Raw genomic sequence first — 21,761 nt, forward strand, 5'->3', positions numbered from 1 at the left:
TAATAAGACTTGTTTTAACATGTGGGAGTCTAGAACACTTAGAAATTATAACATGGTCTGAGACAGAGAGGTAACATATGAAGATGAAGAGGAATATCTTCAGTTAACATTTATGTTAATTATATGCCAAGCAGTGTAATATGCTTAACCTACATTATTTTACTGGATAGCTCATGTAAGGCTTAGAGATTTTCAATAACTCACCAAAGGGTCACATTTAATAGACCATAGGTGTTATTCTGTTTTTGTCTGGTTCAAAACCCTTAAATACTATGATATACTGACTTCCAACAGCAAGATGCTGGTTGAGTGCCTTTTGTCTGACAGGTGTTCTGAGTATTGGAGAGAGTCCACTCTGCCTTCATGGAACTTGTCCTCCAGAGAATGTTAGTGGCTGCACATGGAAGCAAAGAGGTTCAGGACTGTGAGTGCGCAGGTTAATGCTATGTGACATAGCCTGGCTTGGCAGTAGGTAATAGTCACTGTGCAAGCTTTGCTTGCCTATCCCTTCTCTTCCTACCTATGTCATGCTGTTGACAGCCTGCCACCTTGCTTATGGGCTCCTTGGAATTGTCATAGATGGGTCTACTGTACTGGAGGAGGGAAATCATGTATGAGAATTAAATGTGGTCATAGGAAATTACTGCAGTTGTTGCCATCAACTAAATTAGTCTACCTAGCAGGGTCTCAGAAAGCTTTGTAGATCTATTTGGTTGTGTCTTTAAACAACTTGCTATAATTTAGACATTTTATACCTAAAATCTTAGCCACTTAAAAAGAATGAGAGGTAAGCTTAAATGTGATGAGAGAAATCTGTGAACTTCTGCTACATGATAGTGTTGCAGAAAATATATGCTAGCTCAAGTGTCTCTCAGTTTACCAATACCATTCTCCCTCTCTTTTTAAAATATTTAATTTATTTATTCATTGGAGACACACAGAGAGAAAGAGAGGCAGAGACACAGGCAGAGGGAGAAGTAGGCTCCATGCAGGGAGCCTAACGTTGGACTCCATCCCTAGACTCCAGGAACACACCCTAGGTTGAAGGTGGCGCTAAACCGCTGAGCCACTGGGGCTGCCCTAGTATACGTACTGCTGAAGCGAGCACCCAATACCTTTCTCAATCATTAATTCATTATTCCATTATTCCATGTAATGTATGTGCATTGCTTATCATATGTTAATCAACATGCTGGGTACTGAGAAGATAGATAATATAATTAAAACAAATTTCCTTGTCCTTAAGAAATGCACACTGTACTAAACATACAAGATTATAAAACTTGAGTGCTATTAACCATTTAGGTAATTTTTGGCCTATGTTTTTCATACCATGGAATAAATTATTACCAGAAATGCACGTCTGGGCACAAAATGGTATTAGGAGGTGAATTATGTATATTTTGTTAACTAATGAGATTTGAGTCATATTAAAGTAGTTGGCTTAGAAGAAAAGAACACAGAACTTTTACACATAGGTGGGATGGTGGTGGGTACAGAGGATAATATTACTTTAATTTTAGAAAAACTTATTAATCCCTGGCATTTCAGAACAGGTAACAAATAGAGAAAACAATTTTACATACTTTGTTACATATACAGGGTGGATAGATCGGAGTCAACTGCAATGGATATTTTTCTTTTTATTCAAATAATGCACAGACACCCAGAGTTTTACTCCAATTTTGATTTTACTCCAGTTTTTTTTTAATTTTTATTTTATTTATTTTATTTTTTATTTTTATTTATGATAGGCACACAGTGAGAGAGAGAGAGGCAGAGACATAAGCAGAGGGAGAAGCAGGCTCCATGCACCGGGAGCCCGACGTGGGATTCGATCCCGGGTCTCCAGGATCAGGCCCTGGGCCAAAGGCAGGCGCTAAACTGCTGCGCCATCCAGGGATCCCCTGCTCCAATTTTGAACAAACTATCATCTTCTTTTGAGCAAACCAAGTATTTCCCTGGATTGCAAATAATCTTGTCCTGGTGGGATCTAACATTTTTCATTAGAAAATGTTAGAAATTAGAATTAGAAATGCTGAGAACTCTTCACCCTTTCCTTGGAGGCAAAATTACAAATAACCAGTGGACCCACATTCCTAGTATATCCAGGAAATTCCTACTTTATGCCTGCCTGTTTGAACCAAATCCTGTCCAACTAGCATCCCCTTTCTCTTTCAGAAGAATTTCAGTTTGGGTGAATGATACAATCAATCGACAGATCTTTTTTCCCACATTCCTCAGTAATTCCAAAAGCCCTAAACAATCATTGTTCTCCAATACATTCTAGGAAGAGATTTGGAATCATAACAGAAAGTATCTATTTTCCTGCTTGCTGTAGTTAGACTTTCCTGCCAAAATAGACATTTTCATATACTCAGAAGCCTACTAAATATGATATTTGCCTTATTGCTTTTCAGTGCAGGGTGTGTTGATAGGGGAGGCAGAAATAAAATAAAAATAAAGCTCAATTGCATATTTAAATGGATTCCCACTTTTGGCACAGAAAGACTTTCACAGATCATGGCAGCTAAACATTATGTAGCTATAAACATCAAAGTGGCTGAAAACCACACGCTGGACCATTCACGCATTTCAGGTTGCTAAGTGTAGCCACCTCTCCCTGGATTGGAAACCCTTTCCCCCCACAAGATAATTCCAATAAGGAAACAGGGTTTATAGGTGTTTCTTAGAAGGACAGAAGAGTTCTTAAGATAAAGGGGTTTGAAATTATGCAAATTTGGGTTTGAGACTTCTGACTAGAAATAATTTCTGGGTAATGGTTGGCACTCAGTTTCCTAATCTGTATGAAGTAGATTCATTGCTCATAGAGTTGTTTTAAGATAATGAACACAAAATGTCCAATGTATCTGACATTTAGTAGGGTCTTAATGAGTTGTGTATTTAGGATCATTCTTCAGTTTGGGACTGCAACCCTCTGTCACCTCTGTCCTTTTCTTTACTTTTCCCCTTTCTTTTTGGTTTTATTCATGTCTGGGCTCTCCATAGAATTTCTTTGTTGCCTGTAGCTTCAAAGAATATATGGAGCTCTTTGAAAAGGCTTGTTTACACTGTGTATTAGGGCAGCCTTTCTGCTTTCTTTTTTATATGGTGTCTCATTTTAACTGCTTAGCAGAACTTATTGGGTGTTTTCAACTTTCTTGATTTATGTCAGGATGAATGTGTGTACTTTCACCCAGCAATCATTATTCAAATATTTATTTGTCTTATGCAGATAAGTGGAATGGAGGTATTAGATTATCTCCAGCTCTTTGGTTTGTCTGTTCTTTGCTTCTCATCTGAAAAAATGCCTCAGGGCTTCTTCTTAACCCTCTTTGTTTAGAATTTAAGCAGGCTTACATCTGTGATCATCACTATAACTACCAAACTCAGTTTTAGAATACTTTGTTCCTGTTTTGGGAGGCACTGGGAGGATGAATTTAGAAATCAGAAGTGAATCTTCTTGAGTAGAAATTTGGGATCTGCGAGCCTCTTTTTGGAACCTTGCTTTATCTCAGAGCATCCCTGTACCTGGAAGTTGTCAATAAATGGAGAAAAGAGGAAGCAAAATGAAGGACCAGGCCAGAGAGGTGACCTGTCTGGGTAAAGGCATTAAATATTGATGGTTTGTGAAAAAGGATGATGAAGGAAAGTTGAAATGAGAAAGAGCTCTCTGAATCTCTTCTCCCAGCACTCCACACCAAATAAAGAGAAAGTGCAAAGGGCAAGAGGGATTGTTTAGTGAGAATAACCAGGAGGAAGTTGAAAACACCATGGCAGTTTAGGGGATAGGTGATACGTTGGAGATTTGCAATAATACAATCTATTTTAGAGTAAGTAAATGTAAGGCCATGTAAAGTTTTTCTTAAATCTAAGGGTGAGGGAATTAGCATAGTGTATACAACACAGTATAGATATGTGTTTGCATTTTCTACTTCTAGACTCAAGAAGACTAGAAATGATAGCCTAACTCTGCTGCTTTCTGCCTCTGTAATCAGTGGGCAAGTTAGGCCCAGTAAATTTTGTTTGTTTCATCTGTGAAATGGGGACTATAATAGTTTCTACCCTATAGGACGGTAATGAAGGGAAATAATGCATGGAAACCACTTGGCACTGGGGTTATAGAAAATTCTTAATTAACTGTTGCTATTATCATTAATGTATTAATGACCTTCTGTTCCAAATGCTATGGCAGTGCTTTACATACATTATCTTATTTAATTCCCATAAAGCAGGTGTTATTACCAACTCCCTACATTTTGTAGAATGGAAAATGGAAGACTTGAAGAAGTTCAGTAATTTGTTCAAGACCAAGTGCCTAGCAAACAGCAGAACTGAAACTGACATCTCTAGTCTGCATGCCTCTAAATCTTGTGTTTTTTTTTTAAATCATGTCATACTGTATTCAATACAAGTAAATAGTTTATATTGTACTGATAAAAACTCCAATTTTTTTCAAAATAGAATATGAAATCAATAAATGTGAAGAATTTAGGTAATATGAAAAGACAATACAGCACTGTAAGGGCTGGACATATTTAAGTCGAACAATGTATAATGACACCTCTTTACATGTAGCTATGCTAATGCACAGAGGTATGCTCTTCAAATGGGATGGTCATTGAAGTATCCAATATCCACTTCTTTTCTAATTACCCTTTCTTTTAGGACAGAACAATGAAATGATCCTGAATATTCTCAGGTTGTTCACATTTTCTGAAAGATAGGTGCTTATCGACACTATGCAGGCTAGCTAGTTTTCTTATGACTTTCTTATGACTTTCTTATGGGTCCCTAAAGATGAAGTTTCACTTAATTCTTATAAATGATATATCCAAAATTTATTTTCCAACATGAAACACCCCAATAGGACTTTATATATATCTATTCTTTGAATATTTGTTCTTTGTTTCAACAAACATATATTAAATGCATAAGCTGTTTCAGTAACAGTGATTTAAAAAAAACACAAAACAAATACAAAAACCCCTTTTCCCTCCTACAGCTTATATTCCAGTGACAGGAGGCAGATAATGAATGGTGAAGCCACAATAAATAGGTACACTATATTAATGTGTTAGAAGATACGTGAAATGGGAAAAATAAAGACGGATCAGAAGCACCTGTCTGTGGAGATGTCACACTTATAATGTGTGGCATTCAGGCAATGCCATGTTGAGATGTGGCATTTAGGATAAGATTTGAGGAAGATGGGAAGGTATGAGCCCTGTGGATGTCTGTGGCAGGAACATCGTAGACAGAGGGAAGAGGGGACAGCAGTGTGTATTCCATCCAGCATGATTGGGACTGAATGAGTGGAGAGAGGGTAGAGGAGAAAGAACTGCAAAGAACTGCAAAGAGAAGAATGATGGTTTGATTGTGTAGGACATTGTTGTCCGTTTTAAGGACTGTAAGGACATTTTGTTCCAAGAGAAATGTGGAGCCCACTGGAAGTTTTAAAGCAGAGATGAGACATGATTTGACCTACCCTTCATAGGATCTGCTTGGCAATTGTGCTCAGGATGAACTCCATTTTTGTAGCCTTCTCTTACCCATTGCTTTTCCCTGAATCTTTTTTGTTTTTAGCTGAACCATCTAGAATCAGTTCTTTTGAATCCTACAAGGACTCAAAGTCTGGACTAATGGTTCTCAAGTGTAGGGATCTTCTGTATTTTTAAATTTTCAGTGTTTAGCACAACACTTATATCACATAGAAGGCACTAAATATTTGTTTAATATGAGCTGAATGAGTGACTGGGCATTTCTGCTCTTCCAGGAGTCTTGATGCTCAGGAGGATAGCTCATTCTTGCATTTCTTCTTAATTTTCAAGATGCCCCTCACACACTGGGTAGTAGGAAAGCTTTCTTACTCTTTTTTCTGTTTACTAATTAATGTGGAGAATTCATTAAATATTTCCAATTTGACATTTCCAGTATTTATTGACTACTTTTACCATGCATTTCTGCCTTTCTTTCACATTTCTAAACTTTCTTCCTGATCTCTCTCTTCCTTTCATTATAGCACACTTACTTTTAATGTGTATTTTATATAAATATAATGTATTGTAAAACTTTTGCTCTTCTGTTTTGCTAACTTAAGACTAGAGACTCATTGAGTCCTCCCCTTCCTTTCTCCTTCTCCTTTCCTTACCTTTCCCCTCTCTTTCTTCCCTTTCCTTCCCCTTCCCTCCTTTCTTTTTTTTTCAAGATTTTATTTATTCATGATAGACACACACACACACACACACACACACACACACACGCAGAGAGAGAGAGAGGCAGAGACACAGGCAGAGGGAGAAGCAGGCTCCATGCCAGGAGCCTGACACGAGACTCGATCCCAGGACTCCAGGATCATGCCCTGGGCCAAAGGCAGGCGCTAAACTGCTGAGCAACCCAGGGATCCCCCCTACCCTCCTTTCTTCCCTTCCTCCCTCTCTTCCTTCCTTTCTTCTTCCCTCCCTCTCTCCTTCCTTCATTCCAGAGAATAGAATTGAATGCCATTGAAGTTACTTTGATGAGAAGAGAACTTCTGAACAATAAAAATGCAACCAAAAGTATGATTTCCTTGGATTCCATCAGACTAATAGAATATGCTTCCTGCACAAGCTATCTGCTTTCTCCTTCAAAATGAGTTCTTTTCTGGTTCCCCATCCTGGAGAAGACTTTCTTATGTGTGAAATAATATTAGAGAAATAAAAAGTCAGGATTACTTTCAACCTTTCTTCCGTTTTTTTGTGCTGGATAAATTTTCTATAATCTTATGTTAAAAGGCAGTTTTCGATCTAATATTCTTCTCCCTCCATCATTTCATCCCCGTATATATTACAACTCTCTAACAACTTTTATTTTCTAAACATTTGCTGATTCTTTCCTCCAAACCACATATAGGTGGGTATGAATGAGATTTACACTGGTATGGAAATGACTTTGAGAAGATGTTTTAACACTAAAGTTTTCTTAAAAATATTTTATCTCAGAAAGCAGATTTACTAAAGGTTTTTGGAGATTCTGGTTTAGTTCATTTTATGATGGCAATTATAATAGAATAAGCTGAATATAATGATATATAATGACTTAAAAGTCCACGAAGAAGAAAAGTTTTTAAGGAAAAATAAATAAATTAATGTTAAGCTTTGGGATTGTCTGTGTGTAAATATAATTTTCAGTTGGAGTAGCATGTACAAAATTAAAGTCACAAATCATAATGAATGCTCACTGTTAGGAAAAATAGAGATAATAAATGATGTTCTTATATCAGCTCTACTATTGGACATTTGTCTGTTTTAGAGCCCAATCCAACAAAATTTTCTTATTTGACATTCTTTTTTGTATGTCCTTGGCATATGCTTTAGGTGGACTGAACCCTGATCATTGCAGCAACCTTTCAAGAATACTGATATGCTGGCTATTGTAAATATACTATCTGAGGCTTCTTTTTCTTTGTCCCTCTTGAGACTGGTAAATTATTTCTAGTGTGAAATGCCTAGGTTTTCAGGCACTGAGATAATAGCCATATCTGATTTTGCTATCACTGTCTAACACTTACTCTGCTCTGCTAGGTCTCCAATTATGTGACTCTATTCAATATTTTCATGAGGGACTTCAACTGAATTGGTATTAGTGATCATACCTGCTTTTAAGAAGAGAGTTTAGTTTTTTTTTTTTTTTAATAAAAAAGGAAGAATTATTTTGGCAAGGCCAGCACTAAAGCCTTAGAATTTTGGAGAAGATAAAGATTCTGATTTCATGTGTTAAATCATTACAAATTACTGTGTTTCTGTATGTTGCATCTTCTGGCCTTCAGTGAAAGCAAAACCATGAATTTGTATCTATCCATCAAATGATTAGAAAAGTCTTTCAGTAAATATGATAAAACAGTACATGGAATAAAACAACACAACAAAATAAAACAGAAAATGGAAGAATTTAATGCCTTGAGGCCTTTTTTTCCCTCTGCTTTAAACTGTCTGGTGTATTTCTCGGTTAAGAATGGACTGCACATTCAAAAAACAGTAAAAAGTTGGGTTAAAGGTACAGACCCTGGTTCCGGATGGCCTGTGTTCTAATTATAGCTCCACCTTTTAGTTGTTCTATGACCTTGAATACATCATTTACTTCTCTCTGCTTCTATTTTCTTAGTTGTAAAAAATAGATAATAATATTATTTTCTTCATAATGTGATTTTGAAGGTAAAATGAATTAAAATATGAAAAGTGTCTAGAACAGTGCTTGGAACAGAGTGAATACTAAGTGTTAGCTCTAATTATAAGGAATATTAACTATAATTATTATAATACCATATTACTCTGCAACTGATGTCTGCTATTCATGACAGCCAACCATCACTTTCTCTTTGCTTGGGAATGAGCTCTTAAATTTTCTGTGGGAACTATTCCTTTCACATTGTGTATAGTCTTGTTTTGACTTTCAAGGTAGGACTATCTATAGGCTCAGGCAAGAGGGATCTTGGGTATTTAGACCCATGCCTCAGGATCCCCTAAACTTTGGAGTCCTGTATGGTGCTTAGGACCAACTAATATGGCAGTACTATTTAGGCATGGTACCCCAGCCTTGACCAAGATCCACATAGTCTCTGGTCTTTCTTATTTGGAAGCACACTCCAACCATCCACTCCATACAGGGAGTTGACTACATGCCCAAGGAACTCTGAGACTGCAACTGTGAGGTTCTTCCTCTATTTTACAATAGATTTTAACTGGAATTTATAAATAGCTTTCAAAACTGAAAAGTTTTGATAGTAGTAGTAGTTTATGATACTACATAGACATACAGATCAATGGGACAGAATAGAGACCCCAGAAATAAACCCACATTTATATGATAAAAGATAAAAGAATACAATGAGAAAAAGACAGTATTTTTAATAAATGTTGCTGGGAAAACTGGAAACTGAATGTAAAAGAATGATACTGGGGGATCCCTGGGTGGCCTAGTGGTTTAGCGCCTGCCTTTGGCCCAGGGCGCGATCCTGGAGACCGGGGATCGAGTCCCGTGTCGGGCTCCCGGTGCATGAAGCCTGCTTCTCCCTCTGCCTGTGTCTCTTCCTCTCTCTCTCTCACTGTGTGCCTATCATAAATAAATAAAATTAAAAAAAAAAAAGAATGATACTGGACTACTTTCTAACACCATACACAAAAATAAATTTAAAGTGGATTAAAGACCTAAATTGAGTCCTGAAACCATAAAAATCCTAGGAGAGAGCACAGGCAGTGATTTCTCTGATATCAGCCATAGCAACATTTTCTAGATATGTATCCTAAGGCAAGGGAAACAAAAGCAAAAATAAACTATTGGGATTACATCAAATTAAAAGCTTCTGCACAGCGAAGGAAACATTCAGCAAAACTAAAAGACAAGCTAGTTTTTTTTTTTTAAGATTTTATTTGTTTATTTGACAGAGAGAGAGAGAGAGAGAGAGAGAGAGAGACCGTGCACACAAGCAGGGGGAGTGGCCAGCAGAGGCTCCCTGTTGAGCAGGGAGCCTGACATGAGGCTCAATCCCAGGACCCTAGGATCATGACCTGAGCCAAAGTCAGATGCTTAGCTGACTGAGCCAAAAGACAACCTACTGAATGGGAGAACAATATTTGCAAATTGTATATCCAATAAGGGGGTAATATCCAAAATATATAAAGAACTACACAATTCAACACCAAAAACCCCCAAACAATACAATTTTAAAAATAGACACAGGAGAGGACCTGAATAGACATTTTTCCAAGGAAGATATGCAGATGGCCAACATACACATGAAAAGATACTCAACATCACTCATCATCAGGGAAAGGCAAATCAAAACCAAAATAAGATATCACCTCCCACCTATTAAAATTGTTAAAATCAAGAAGATGAGAAACAAGTGTTGGCAAGAATGTGAAGAAAAAGGAAATCTTGTGCACTGTTGATGGAAAGTAGACTAGTATAGCTTTCATGGAAACCAGTATAGAAGTTCCTCAAGAAATTAAAAATAGAAATACTATATGATCCAATAATTCCATTATTGGATATTGATCCAGGGAAAATGAAAACACTAAATTGAAAAGGTATATGCGCTGCTATGTTCATTGCAGCATTATTTACAAGAGCCAAATTTTAGAAGTAGCCTAAGTGTACATCAATAGGTGAATAGATAAGGATAACATAGTGTATATGTATGTGTGTATTATATATGTATATATATTATATTGCATATAATGTAATACATACATGCACACACACATATATAGTAGAATATTACACAGTCATATAAAAGATGAAATTATGACTTTGAGAAAACAGGGATGGAGCTAGAGGGTACTATGCTAAGTTACATAAGTCAGACGAGAAAGACAAATACCATATGATTCTACTCATAAAGGAACCTAAAAAAAATGAACAAGAAAACAAGAAGTAGAATCAGAACTATAAATACAGAGAACCAAGCTCATGGCTGCTAGAGGGGAGGTGGGTAGATGTTTGGGCTAAATGGATGAAAGGGAGAGGGAGATACAGGCTTCTAGTTATGGAATGAGTGAATCACAGGAATAAAAAGCAACACATGGAGAATACAGTCACTCATACCGTGATATAATGGGGCAGATGGTAGCTATACTTGTGGTGAACATGGCATAATGTATAAACTTGTCAAATCACTAAGTTGTATACCTGAAACTAATGTAGCATTGTGTGTCAACTATATTTAAAAAAAGAGAAAACATTAATTTAAAAATGAGCTAATGGCATGAACACACACTTCCCCAAATAGGATATGAAGATGACAAATATATACATGAAAAGTTATTTAAAGTCATATATTACAAATTAAAATCATGATGAGATACTACCACACACCTAATAGAAAGGTCAAATTTAAATTTAAGTAAAATATTCAATACCAAGATCTGACAAGGAAGGCATAGCTACTGGAACTCTTCATGGATTGCTGATGGGAATAAACATTGGTACAGTCATAATGGAAAATGGTTTGGTGTTTTCTTACTAAGTTAACCATACTGTACTGTGAGCCCAGCCACCCCACCCTTGGGAAATGTATCCTAAAAAAATGAAAATATATGTTCATACAAAAATCCCTATGTGGATATTTATGACAGCTCTATTAATAACTGACACAAACTGAAAGCAGACCAGATATCTGATAGGTGAAAGGATAAGCTAACTAAGGTACATCCACACAATGGAGTGCAACTCAGACTCATAGTAGAATGGAACAGAATTATCATACACACCATTTGCATGAATCTCCAAGGCCCTGTAGCAAGTGAAAGAATGTAGTCTCCAAACGTTACTACTATATGATTACATGTGTGTAATACTCCCCCAAAAAGAAAACTGTAGATTTGAAAAATGTATCAGTGAATTGTAAAGTTTATTTATTTTTGGTAATTGAGTTATCTGTGCACTGATTATTGTATTATTGTGGTGTCATCATGGACCTCTATAATGTTGAAATTCATAGAACTGTACTACCAACAAATCAACTTTTACAAAAGTGAAGCTATTGTTAAGTAAATGAAAAACAAGACAAAATAAAAAACATTTTCAAAACACACGTTTAATAAAGGACACGTGTCTACAATACATAAAGGCCTTTATCAAAATTTTATAATATGAAAACATTCAATCTAATTTAAAAATAAGATTGAAAAATCTTTTAGTAAAGAATACAAATATGCACAAGAAAAAGTACTCAGGGTTATTCATCATTAGGAAAATGCAACTCTAACCACAATAAGAAATACTACTCATATTTTTGAGTGACTTGAAAAAAAAAAAAAGCTGACAGTATCACATACCTCTGAGGATACAGAGAATCTAGACTTCTCATACATTGCTGATGGGGTTGTAAAATATTATAACCACTCTGGAAAACAGGTGCACAGTTTTTTTTATAAAGTCAAATATATACTAGCCAATATGATCCACTACTTCCATTCCTAGGTTTTTATCTGAAAAATAAAAACTTATGTTCCCACAAACACTTGTGCATCAATGTTTATTGCAGCTATATTCATAATCACCCCAAATTTCAAATGTTGAACGGATAAATGAACTCTGGCATGCCCTTACAATTGGATACCGTTCAGCCATAAAAAGGAACATGCAACTGATTGAGTACTGATATGAATGAATCTCAAGTGCATTATGCTAAATTGCAGAAACCAGATTTAAAGGGTTACATTCTGTATGATTACATTTCTATAACATTCTGGAAAAGCAAAAATATAGGGAAAAACATACCGCTGCTTGCCAGGGCCTAGTATGTGAAAGGAATGTTTGATTATAAAAGGGCACAAGGGAACTTTATACTGTGATAGAGCCTCTATATCATGACTGTCTGGGTGGTTACACAGTGGTATGCAATCATTAAGGTTCATAGAATTATATACTAAAAAGGATATACTTTTTTCTAGATATAAAAGATGCCTCAAAAATGGAATTAAAATATAAGGCTGTAGGAGTGCCTGAAAGGCACAGTTGATTAAGTGTGGGACTCTTGGAATTGGCTCAGGTCATGAACTTAGGGTCCTAGGATTAAGCCCCACGCTAGGCTCCACATTCCATGGGGAGTCTGAGATTTTATCTCTCTCTCTTCCTCTGCCCCTCCCCCTGGTCATGTGCTCTCTCTCTCTCTTTCTCTCTCTCTCAAATAAATAAACCTTTAAAAAATATAACCTTGTAGAAATGGTATATCAATGAAACTGGGTGGTGAGTGTTTGGGAGTTTGTTATATATTTTCTCTATTTTGTATGTTGGGAAAAGTACAAAGAAAACAAAATTTATATATATATATATATTTTATTATATTTATTATATTTTATTTATTTATGAGAGACACAGAGAGAGAGAGAGGCAGAGACACAGGCAGAGGGAGAAGCAGGCTCCATGCGGAGACCCCATGTGGCACTCGATCTTGGGAGTCTGGGACCATGCTCTGAGCCAAAGGCTCAACTGCTGAGCCACTCAGGCATTCCAAAGAAAACAAAAATTAAGAAGGCTAACACTTATTGCTGGCAGGAATTTGGGTAAAAGGATGCTGATACATTACTGATGAACATGTAGATTGCCACAATTTTTTTGGAAAGCACTCTTGTAACAGCTGTTAAAACTTGAAACTACATAAACCCTCTGTCCCAGAAGGCCTACTATTTGAATCTTTCCCATAAAAATAAGAGCTCCAGGTTTTTAAAGGTATATGTACAAGAATGTTTATGACAGCATTGTACCTAGTGGCAAGCAACTGAGTACAAAGTGAGTGTCTGTAAATGGAGAACTCCAGAAACACTCCCTCGTGATACCCACTTTATAGCCACCTACTTATCCCAATAGCACATTGGCTTACTTAATTACAGAACAGCTGCACTTTGAAATATTATGCAGATACTAAAAAATAATGAATCAGAGTATTAGTTTACAAATTGAATGAATGACAGTGTTTCATACCTAGCTCTGAATGACTGCAGCATGTGCATATTTAAACTCTATGTGCTATTTTGTGTTTTATTTTCCCTCATTTTTTTTCTTTTTGATTTATGTTCTTGGCCTTCACCTTATCTTTTTTAGGGTGGTAAGAGTTAATGAGCTGAATTTAGGGTTTGGAATTAGAGTAAATTACTACTGAGATAGCAGGGCCTTTTAGTTCTCTTTGTTCATTAGGTTAACACTAGCTCATTGACACATTGCAATAAGATTTGAGAACAAAGCCTTAGATGATGCTTCTGCACCCACATTCGTCCCCAATATCTCATGCCTACTAACTATGAGCCCAGCCACTCAGAAGTTCTAGTGCTTAGCCATCTCTCTCTCTCTCTCTCTCTCTTCTTGCACTCTATGGCATGAGAAACCACTCATTTTATTATAGAATGAAGTGGTTAGGGGACAGCAATTGGGAGGCCAAGTTCAATGTGAGGAGAGTTGTGTGTCTCAGGAGAGGTCTCTATTGGTAACCCATTCAATTGTAGTCTCGTCATTCCATTTCTATAAAGTAGTAACTGATCTGTGCTATTGGAAGCCATTGTGCTGGTAACTGTAACAGGCTATCACTTTGGGAGGGCATGAGGGTGGCTTTTTGGGAAGCAGATAACATTATTTTTCTTGATATTGAGGCTAGCTGCATGGATGCATTTAGTTTGTGACAACTCATCAAATTGTACCCTGATTTTGGTTTTCTTTGGTACATATATACAAAATATATGTATGTTATACTTCATATTAAAACATACTGAGGGACGCCTAGGTAGCTTGAGCACCTGCGTTTGGCTCAGGGCATGATCCTGGAGTTCTGGGATTGAGTCCCACATCAGGCTCCTGAGAGTCTACTTCTCCCTCTGCCTATGTCTCTGCCTTCTCTCTCTCTGTCTCTTGTGAATAAATAAATAAAATCTTAAAAAAAAAACCCATACTGAAGTACACTATACTTCCATAGAAGGTTAAACATAAATAAAAATAACATATTATATTAAATAGGGTTATGAATATTACTGTATAAAATGATCATGGAATCTCAATGACTTAATATAATAACATTTTACTTTTTACTCATATTTCTGAGACTGTTGCTGTCAGAGAATATTCCTGAGTAGCTCTTCTCTAACCACTGACTCAAGGATCCAGGCTTCTTCCATCTTTAGACATGGCTATACTCAATATTTGGTTCTCTGTTGGAAAGGGATACAGGAAAATCATGAACGGTGGATCTTTAGGGATCAGGCTTGGGAATAGTGAGTATCACTATACTAATATTCTAATGGATAAAAGTGATCAAATGACTTCACCTAGGGGCAGGAAAATTTAGTCTTTCAATTTTCCCTTAGGGAAATAATACAGTTTGATAAACATATTATTTTGTTTTGCATAGACTCTGTTTTTTTTAAAAATATAATGCAATCCATTTGGAAGAAACAGGATTGCCATTTGAAACAAATGAACAATAAATGATTGAATCATTTGAGAAGACTTCCTGGAGAAAGCAGTACTTCAGTTGTGCCCTGATAAATGAAGGCAATATTGAATAGGTGGAGGGACAGGAGAAGCATTGGTCCTGGGGACTTTTTCATTATTAATATACCAACACAAAGAGCAGAACAGAAGCATCCCTGCTATATTGCAATTGTTGTAAGTATCCCTCATTTTCCAAAGGAAACTTTAGGATGAAATTAAATTTAGAAATTGGAAGTGGAAAGTTGGAATTGCCTCTACTGTACTTAGGGGGCAGCTTAATCAACTTTTTGCCTTCAGGAATGTAATTATCTTTTGTTTGACATTACTCCAGACAAGAGGGTTTACTTATCTGCTTTATAAGGATTTTGTCATGTATCTCCCTCCATCCACGATATTTTCTGGCAACTTCAGCATGTCCTGTGTTCTTTCAGTCTATTTTGCATGCATTATAGTCTTGCCCTCTCCACTAGACTCTTCTCTCTCAAAACAGTTTTGTCCCTCAACACAAAACACAGTATGGGGGGTATAATAGTTGTAAGAAACTAAGACATTTTGATTCTTTGTTTCATTGGGTCTTGGAAAATATTTAGCATTATAGTTTTTTTCCCTTGCTTTATCTTCCCAGACTTTTACACAGGAACAACAAAACACCAGTATCATGAATTAAATCTTCATATCCTTTTCCTCTTTGCAGCTTATCAGTGAGGGAGCAAGAAACTAGGTTGTAGTAGTTACCATCATGAAGCTATGTTGTTTCCTCATCTTGGAGGTGAGATGCAGAGCTGAATTTTATGAAATTCCCACCCTGCCTTTTCATATAGTCACAAGTAATCCACAGAATGTTGAGTATTTTATGTTCCAATACATTATTCATTTAATGCTCTACCATATTTACAGATTGGGGCCATATGTGCTTGTATGTGCATTCAAGATTGGCTTCAAGCTCTAGTGCTACCACTTTCAAGACTTAAGATAATTTGTGCAACTGCGATTATTTCCTGACATCTCCTTTGCCAACTTGGAATCTTAGATGAGCAAAGAAATAGCAGTAAAATGTCACATAAAAGCAAATACATATCCAATTGGTGTGCCTCCAAGAAGCATCTCTCAACAAAGAATCTTCAGTCTATGTTAAACTAGTATCTTAAGTTAATAGATGATTCTGTTTTAGATCAATTTAATGGGAGAAAAATAGACCAAACAAATTTTTATTTTCTAATATGAAACATAATCTAAGAATGTGAATAATTTTGTTTTCATTTCCATTATCTTCAAATCATTGTGTCATTAGGCATGTTGGCAAAAACAGTAACAAATGTCAAAGGGCAATGTTTTCCCTGCTAAGCCACTCCAGTACCTTACTGGAGTCTTTATCTTCAGTGTTGGGGCCAGGTTCTGAAAATCTATTGTATTTATTAGGTATTTCCATAATTAAGAGCAAAATATTTATAATTAAATGTCAGGCCCTTCTATGATTAGGGCCAATGACCAGAAAATCCAAGGAAGGGTTTAAGGTGTTACATGGGAACATACTTGACTTTCCAAACAACAAAAAGGGGCTGTCCTGACCCAAGCAGGTGAAACCAATGACAAACCTGGTAAGTCTTGTGGAAGCCTTAAAAGTTGAAGTTCTCCCAGTTTCTGGTTTGCTAAGTACTGGAAGTGCCCAGAAAAAGTTCCCCTGAAAACACACTATTCTCATCCCTCCTTATTTGCATCAGAAATTAATTTACCAGCTAAGGCACTTGAAATGATGCCTTAAATGTTATGAGACTGTCCAAAATCCTCAGCAGTGCTGAGCCTCAGTGGTTTCATGTTTCAGGCTCTCCCCTGCTGTGTTTTAAGAAAGACTGCTCATCCTATCATTGTCTTTGCCAGGAGTCTGTCACTTTCCCTCTCTGGCAGGTCTTCCAAGTTGTTGGCAATAATTCCATTAATTTCAGAATGTGGATAACTGACAATATTCATTAGTTTTTTTATCCACGCTCCCTTCTCTGGACCAGCCCAGTGTTGGCTAAAGAGTGAATTGGTTGGCTCCAAAGTCAAGGTCAAGAGCAACACAGACATGAGGATTAGAGATGTGGAAGAGAAGGATGAAGAGGAGGAGGAGAGCTAAAATATTTCTGGAGGTTGAAAAACTGAGTTGGAGAATTACGTATTTTAGGACCAGAAAAAAAAAAAAAAGACAGCTTGGAATTTAGGCATTATAAAATGTCAAAATCTGAGATTTACCAAAAAATTTTCTGTCACAAGCAATGGTGAGGATTATGAGGAAGATGGTGATGATAACGTTTATTGAGTCGTTATCACATAGAGGGCACAGTTTTACATTGCTTCATATATATTTTCTAATTTAGTCCTAAACTTAGAGCAGGTATTACTATCATATGCATTTCACATATGAAACAACCAAGGATCAAGATGTTGTAACTTGCCTAATGTAATGCAGGCAATTAGGTGCTCAGGGAAGACTTAGACCCACTTCTGCTTGATAATAGAGTAGGTGCTTTCATCTTTTCTCATCTGTTTTAAATATTGTATAAAATATGTTTGATGTCCCCCAGATCTCCTACACCAGTTCTGTGGGTAAGTCCTGTGCTCCTGTGTTTCTGTGAGCTTCTCCTAAGGGTTTGTACCTGCTGTTTAGAGGCTGATCACTGGGTTTGTGGAACAACTTTGATCAGACAAATCAGAAGCCAGAAATGCCTGGGAGTTTTATTCTGGTTGGAGATTGTGGGAATTCCTGAAGGAGTATGAAAACCCAGTTCCACTTTGAGTTGAGATGAACTCTGTGATGAAATTGTGCTGCAGAGCCCCAACTGCCATTGGGCTGAAGGCTAGTATGATGCCTAAAATAGAACACTGTTTGGGCGCTTTACCCTCTCTCCCTGCTTCTTTCACTGCCCTCCTGGTTTCTCTTGGGAAAATCCCTTTAATAAATCATATGCAAATCCTGTCCCCTTGCCTGCTTGCTTGTGGGGGGCATGGGTGGGGTGTATCTGAACTAAGACAATTTGCTTTTGTCCCATTCTACACTTGACCCTACAAATGAGCCAACTTTAATGAAAGGCAATATGATATAATAATTGAACAGAGCTAAGGAAGAAACTTTAAAAATTGTTCTACATGTTTATTTGTCTTCCTAGTTACTCTCATATCATTCATTCAAGCATTCATTCAATAAAAACATATTTTTTACCATGTACCTTGGATCAATGTAAATGTGTACATACCCCTGCATGTGGATAGCAAGTGTATACACATAGGAAATTCAGAAGGGATAGAAGTCTCAATAAAATTCAATCCTTTATAATCATGTATATCATTTCAATTTCCATAATATGATTTCTTCTTAATCTGAATTTATTATAGTTTGGAATATTTTTCATGACTGGGTGGTGTTTGGGGCAGAAAAGCTTGAGAATGGTGTTGGCTCAGACTAGAAACCTTCACTCAAAATAGGTTGAGTAAACATCTTCCATACAGTAATGATAAAGCCACTTTCTTACAGTTTTTGGAGCTTGGTCTTGGGGAAAAGGATGAGTCATAGAAATAAAAGTATTCATAAAAGAAAATGTTGTTAATAATATGATTTATTTTGAAATGGAGATATTGCCCCGGCTGCATGTTACCCCTTCACTCCAAATTTATTTTGTGATTTGTTGTGAGAGGTAAAGGGATAAGATTTTGAAAGGGAAGTGAATAAGCTCAGAAATTTTTGTTTAAAGATTTTGTTTATTTATTCATGAGATACAGAGAGAGAGAGAGAGAGAGAGAGAGAGAGAGAGAAGCAGAGGGAGAAGGCTCCATGCAAGGAGCCCGATGTGGGACTCGATCTCGGGACTCCAGGATCATACCCTGGGCGGAAGGCAGGCGCCAAACTGCTGAGCCACCCAGGGATCCCAAGCTCAGAAATATTTTTAAAGATTTTATTTATTTACTTAATGAGAAACACACACAGAGAGGCAGAGACATAGGCAGAGGGAGAAGCAGGCTTCCCGCAAAAAGTTCAATGTGGGACTTGAACCGGGATCCCGGGATCACGCCCTGAGCGGAAGGCAGATGCTCAACCGCTGAGCCACCCCAGTGTCCCAATAAGCTCAGAAATTTGAACCTAGATTCCTCAATGTTAGAAACCCCAAAGATCTGTGGGTTATAGATGTTACTCCCAAGTATCCCTGTCTCTCACTCCCTTCACTGTCTTTTTTTTTTTACTTCTGTCATTTTTTTCATTATCTGAAAATTCTCACTAGGTTTAGAGAATGTTCCATCTACAACACAATCTTTCTCCTCAGTTTCAAACCTCAAGGCTATGCCTGCCATTCCTATACACATATTTTAGTTGCTTTTCCCTTTGCTTCTTAATGACATTTGCTCTTTTATTCTTAGTGACATTTACACTTTAGCTATCTTTCTGAAATTAACAGTGTTGTGTCAGGTTGCATACCCTTAGCCAAAGGCTATTATAAAGTATACAAGACAAACAAATAAGTACAGGGTAGTCCGCAGACTGATTCAAAAGAGAGCTTTTTTGAGCATGTACATATGCTTTGCTCTTAGAATCATCAAGGAAAGAACTCCCAATCATCAGCACCAACTTTATTTAAATGTATTATTAAAATAAATTTAACATTAAAAGAAAAGTATTGAAGAAAGAGAGACTCAAATTCGTATGCATGTCTGTGTGAGTTAATGAATGATATCTTTCCAGGGCCCATGTTAAATGAATACATTTAGAAATCATTTAGCATGGATTTGGAAAACAAAACACAGTATAAAATTTGTTGTGAAAGAAACTCCAGCTCAAAAGGCCACAGATTCCGATTCACTGGGCTAGATAGAAAACCAGATGGGTTTGCTCAGTGTTGAGAGCTGCCCCAAAAGTGAGTTACTGGGAAATGTGAGTCAGGGGTAAAGTCAGAGGAAAAGAGTGTGTCATAGTTTCACAAAATAAATTCTGGATAAGGACTTTATAGAAAGTATATAATACTTTCAAAACTTAAGTTTTAGAGCTCCTTCATAGACCTATTGAATCACACTCTTTGGCAGTAGGGTCAAGCATAGCTGGTTACAAGGGTTTTATTTTTATTTATTTATTTATTTATTTATTTTGGTTACAAGGGTTTTAAAAGATGTCTTCAGGGTCTAGTTTCTCTCCACACTATAACTTAGTGTTAACACTATTATCATCATTTTTGTGTTAATTCTATTTTCAGTGAGGATTTTCCTCTTGGTCACATTGGGTGCCAGTCATTCCTGGGCTACATTTCCTCTGCTTTCTTTGTGGACTGAAATGTGCACCTACTCCCTTAATTGTGCTGAAAAAGTCCTAGAATTAAACATTATCATCTCTGGTTGGTTTGACTGGGTCACATTCTCATTCCTCTGTCAGTTACTGTTGTCACAGTACTGTTAGCTGGATAGGTATAGATTATGTGGCACCTAGGTTGCTTGAATGGAGTTAACACCACTGAGCCACATGGATTGAAAGAGTATGGGAAGGATGGATTCCCAAATGAAATGGGAGACTAGACCAAAGGGAGCTAACTTGAGATGAAATGGATATAATAATAGTTAAGAGGTATTTTATTTTATTTATTTTTTTTTTTATTATTTTATTTTATTTTATTTTTTTTTTAATTTTTATTTATTTATGATAGTCACAGAGAGAGAGAGAGAGAGGCAGAGACACAGGCAGAGGGAGAAGCAGGCTCCATGCACTGGGAGCCCGACGCGGGACTCGATCCCGGGTCTCCAGGATCACGCCCTGGGCCAAAGGCAGGCGCCAAACTGCTGCGCCACCCAGGGATCCCTTATTTTATTTTTTAAAAGGTTATATTTATTTTATTTGAGATAGAGGGAGAGAGAATGTGAATGGGGGAGGTGCAGAGAGAGAGAGAGAGAGAGAAGCAGACTCCCCACTGAGCAGGGAGCCCAACATAGAGCTCCCTCCCAGGACTTGGGGGTCAAGACCTGAGCCGAAGGCAGGCACTTAACTGACTGAGCCACTCGATCGCCCCTCAAGAGATATTTGAGATGTGTAATTGAAATGATTTTTTATATTTGTTGATTAGATTTAGGAGCATCAAAGAAATATCATTTCTAGCTTTATCTTTTATATCTGAAAGTCCAATATTTAACCTTAGATGGAGCTAGATTCCATTTTTTGTACGATGTCGTACAGGGTTTTCTCTATGTACATCTTGGCTTAATTTCCTTTGAGCTGATTTCCTTCTCAGTATGCTCCATATCAGGCAGCAAGACGGCATCTAGCAGACCTGGGTTTACAAAATCTTTAAAATTCATCTTTCCAGTGTAAGAGTTCAAATATTTCTCCTTTGGTACCTATATCAATGCCAACAAAGGATTACGAAAGGCCATAATTTTATGGTCCAAATTGTTTCCCTCCAAATTCATATGTTGAAGCCCTAAGCCTTAGTACCTTAGAATGTGAGTTTGCTAACGAGGTAATTAAGATTAAATGAGGTCATATATATGCACCTATGTTAGGGTTACCAGAGAAATAGAACCAATAGGAGATATGTACATACATACATACATACATACATACACATATATATGTATACATATATACATATATGTATATACAGGAAGACTTATTTTAAGGGATTGGCTCATGTGATTATGTATGCTTGGGGAGCATAAAATCTAGAGCTGGGGGCTCAGGAAAGAGTGGCAGAATGTTGACAGACCAGGAAGAGCCAGTGTTAAAGATAAAGTCTGAAGGTAGGTGCTGGCTGAATTCTCTCTTGCTTGGTGGAGGTCAGCCTTTTGTTCTA

General features: G+C 36.9%; 1 long non-coding RNA gene across 1 annotated transcript; it reads left to right on the forward strand.

Annotated features, from left to right (window-relative positions):
* Nucleotides 1–15,217: 15,217 nt before the first annotated feature.
* Nucleotides 15,218–17,149, forward strand: LOC140620560 (uncharacterized). The gene is made up of 2 exons (XR_012020317.1): nucleotides 15,218–15,730; nucleotides 15,859–17,149. It is a non-coding gene; the product is annotated as an uncharacterized lncRNA (long non-coding RNA).
* The last annotated feature ends 4,612 nt before the right edge of the window (nucleotides 17,150–21,761 follow it).

The sequence above is a fragment of the Canis lupus genome, chromosome 29, assembly GCF_048164855.1.
Source record: "Canis lupus baileyi chromosome 29, mCanLup2.hap1, whole genome shotgun sequence".
NCBI lineage: Eukaryota > Metazoa > Chordata > Mammalia > Carnivora > Canidae > Canis > Canis lupus.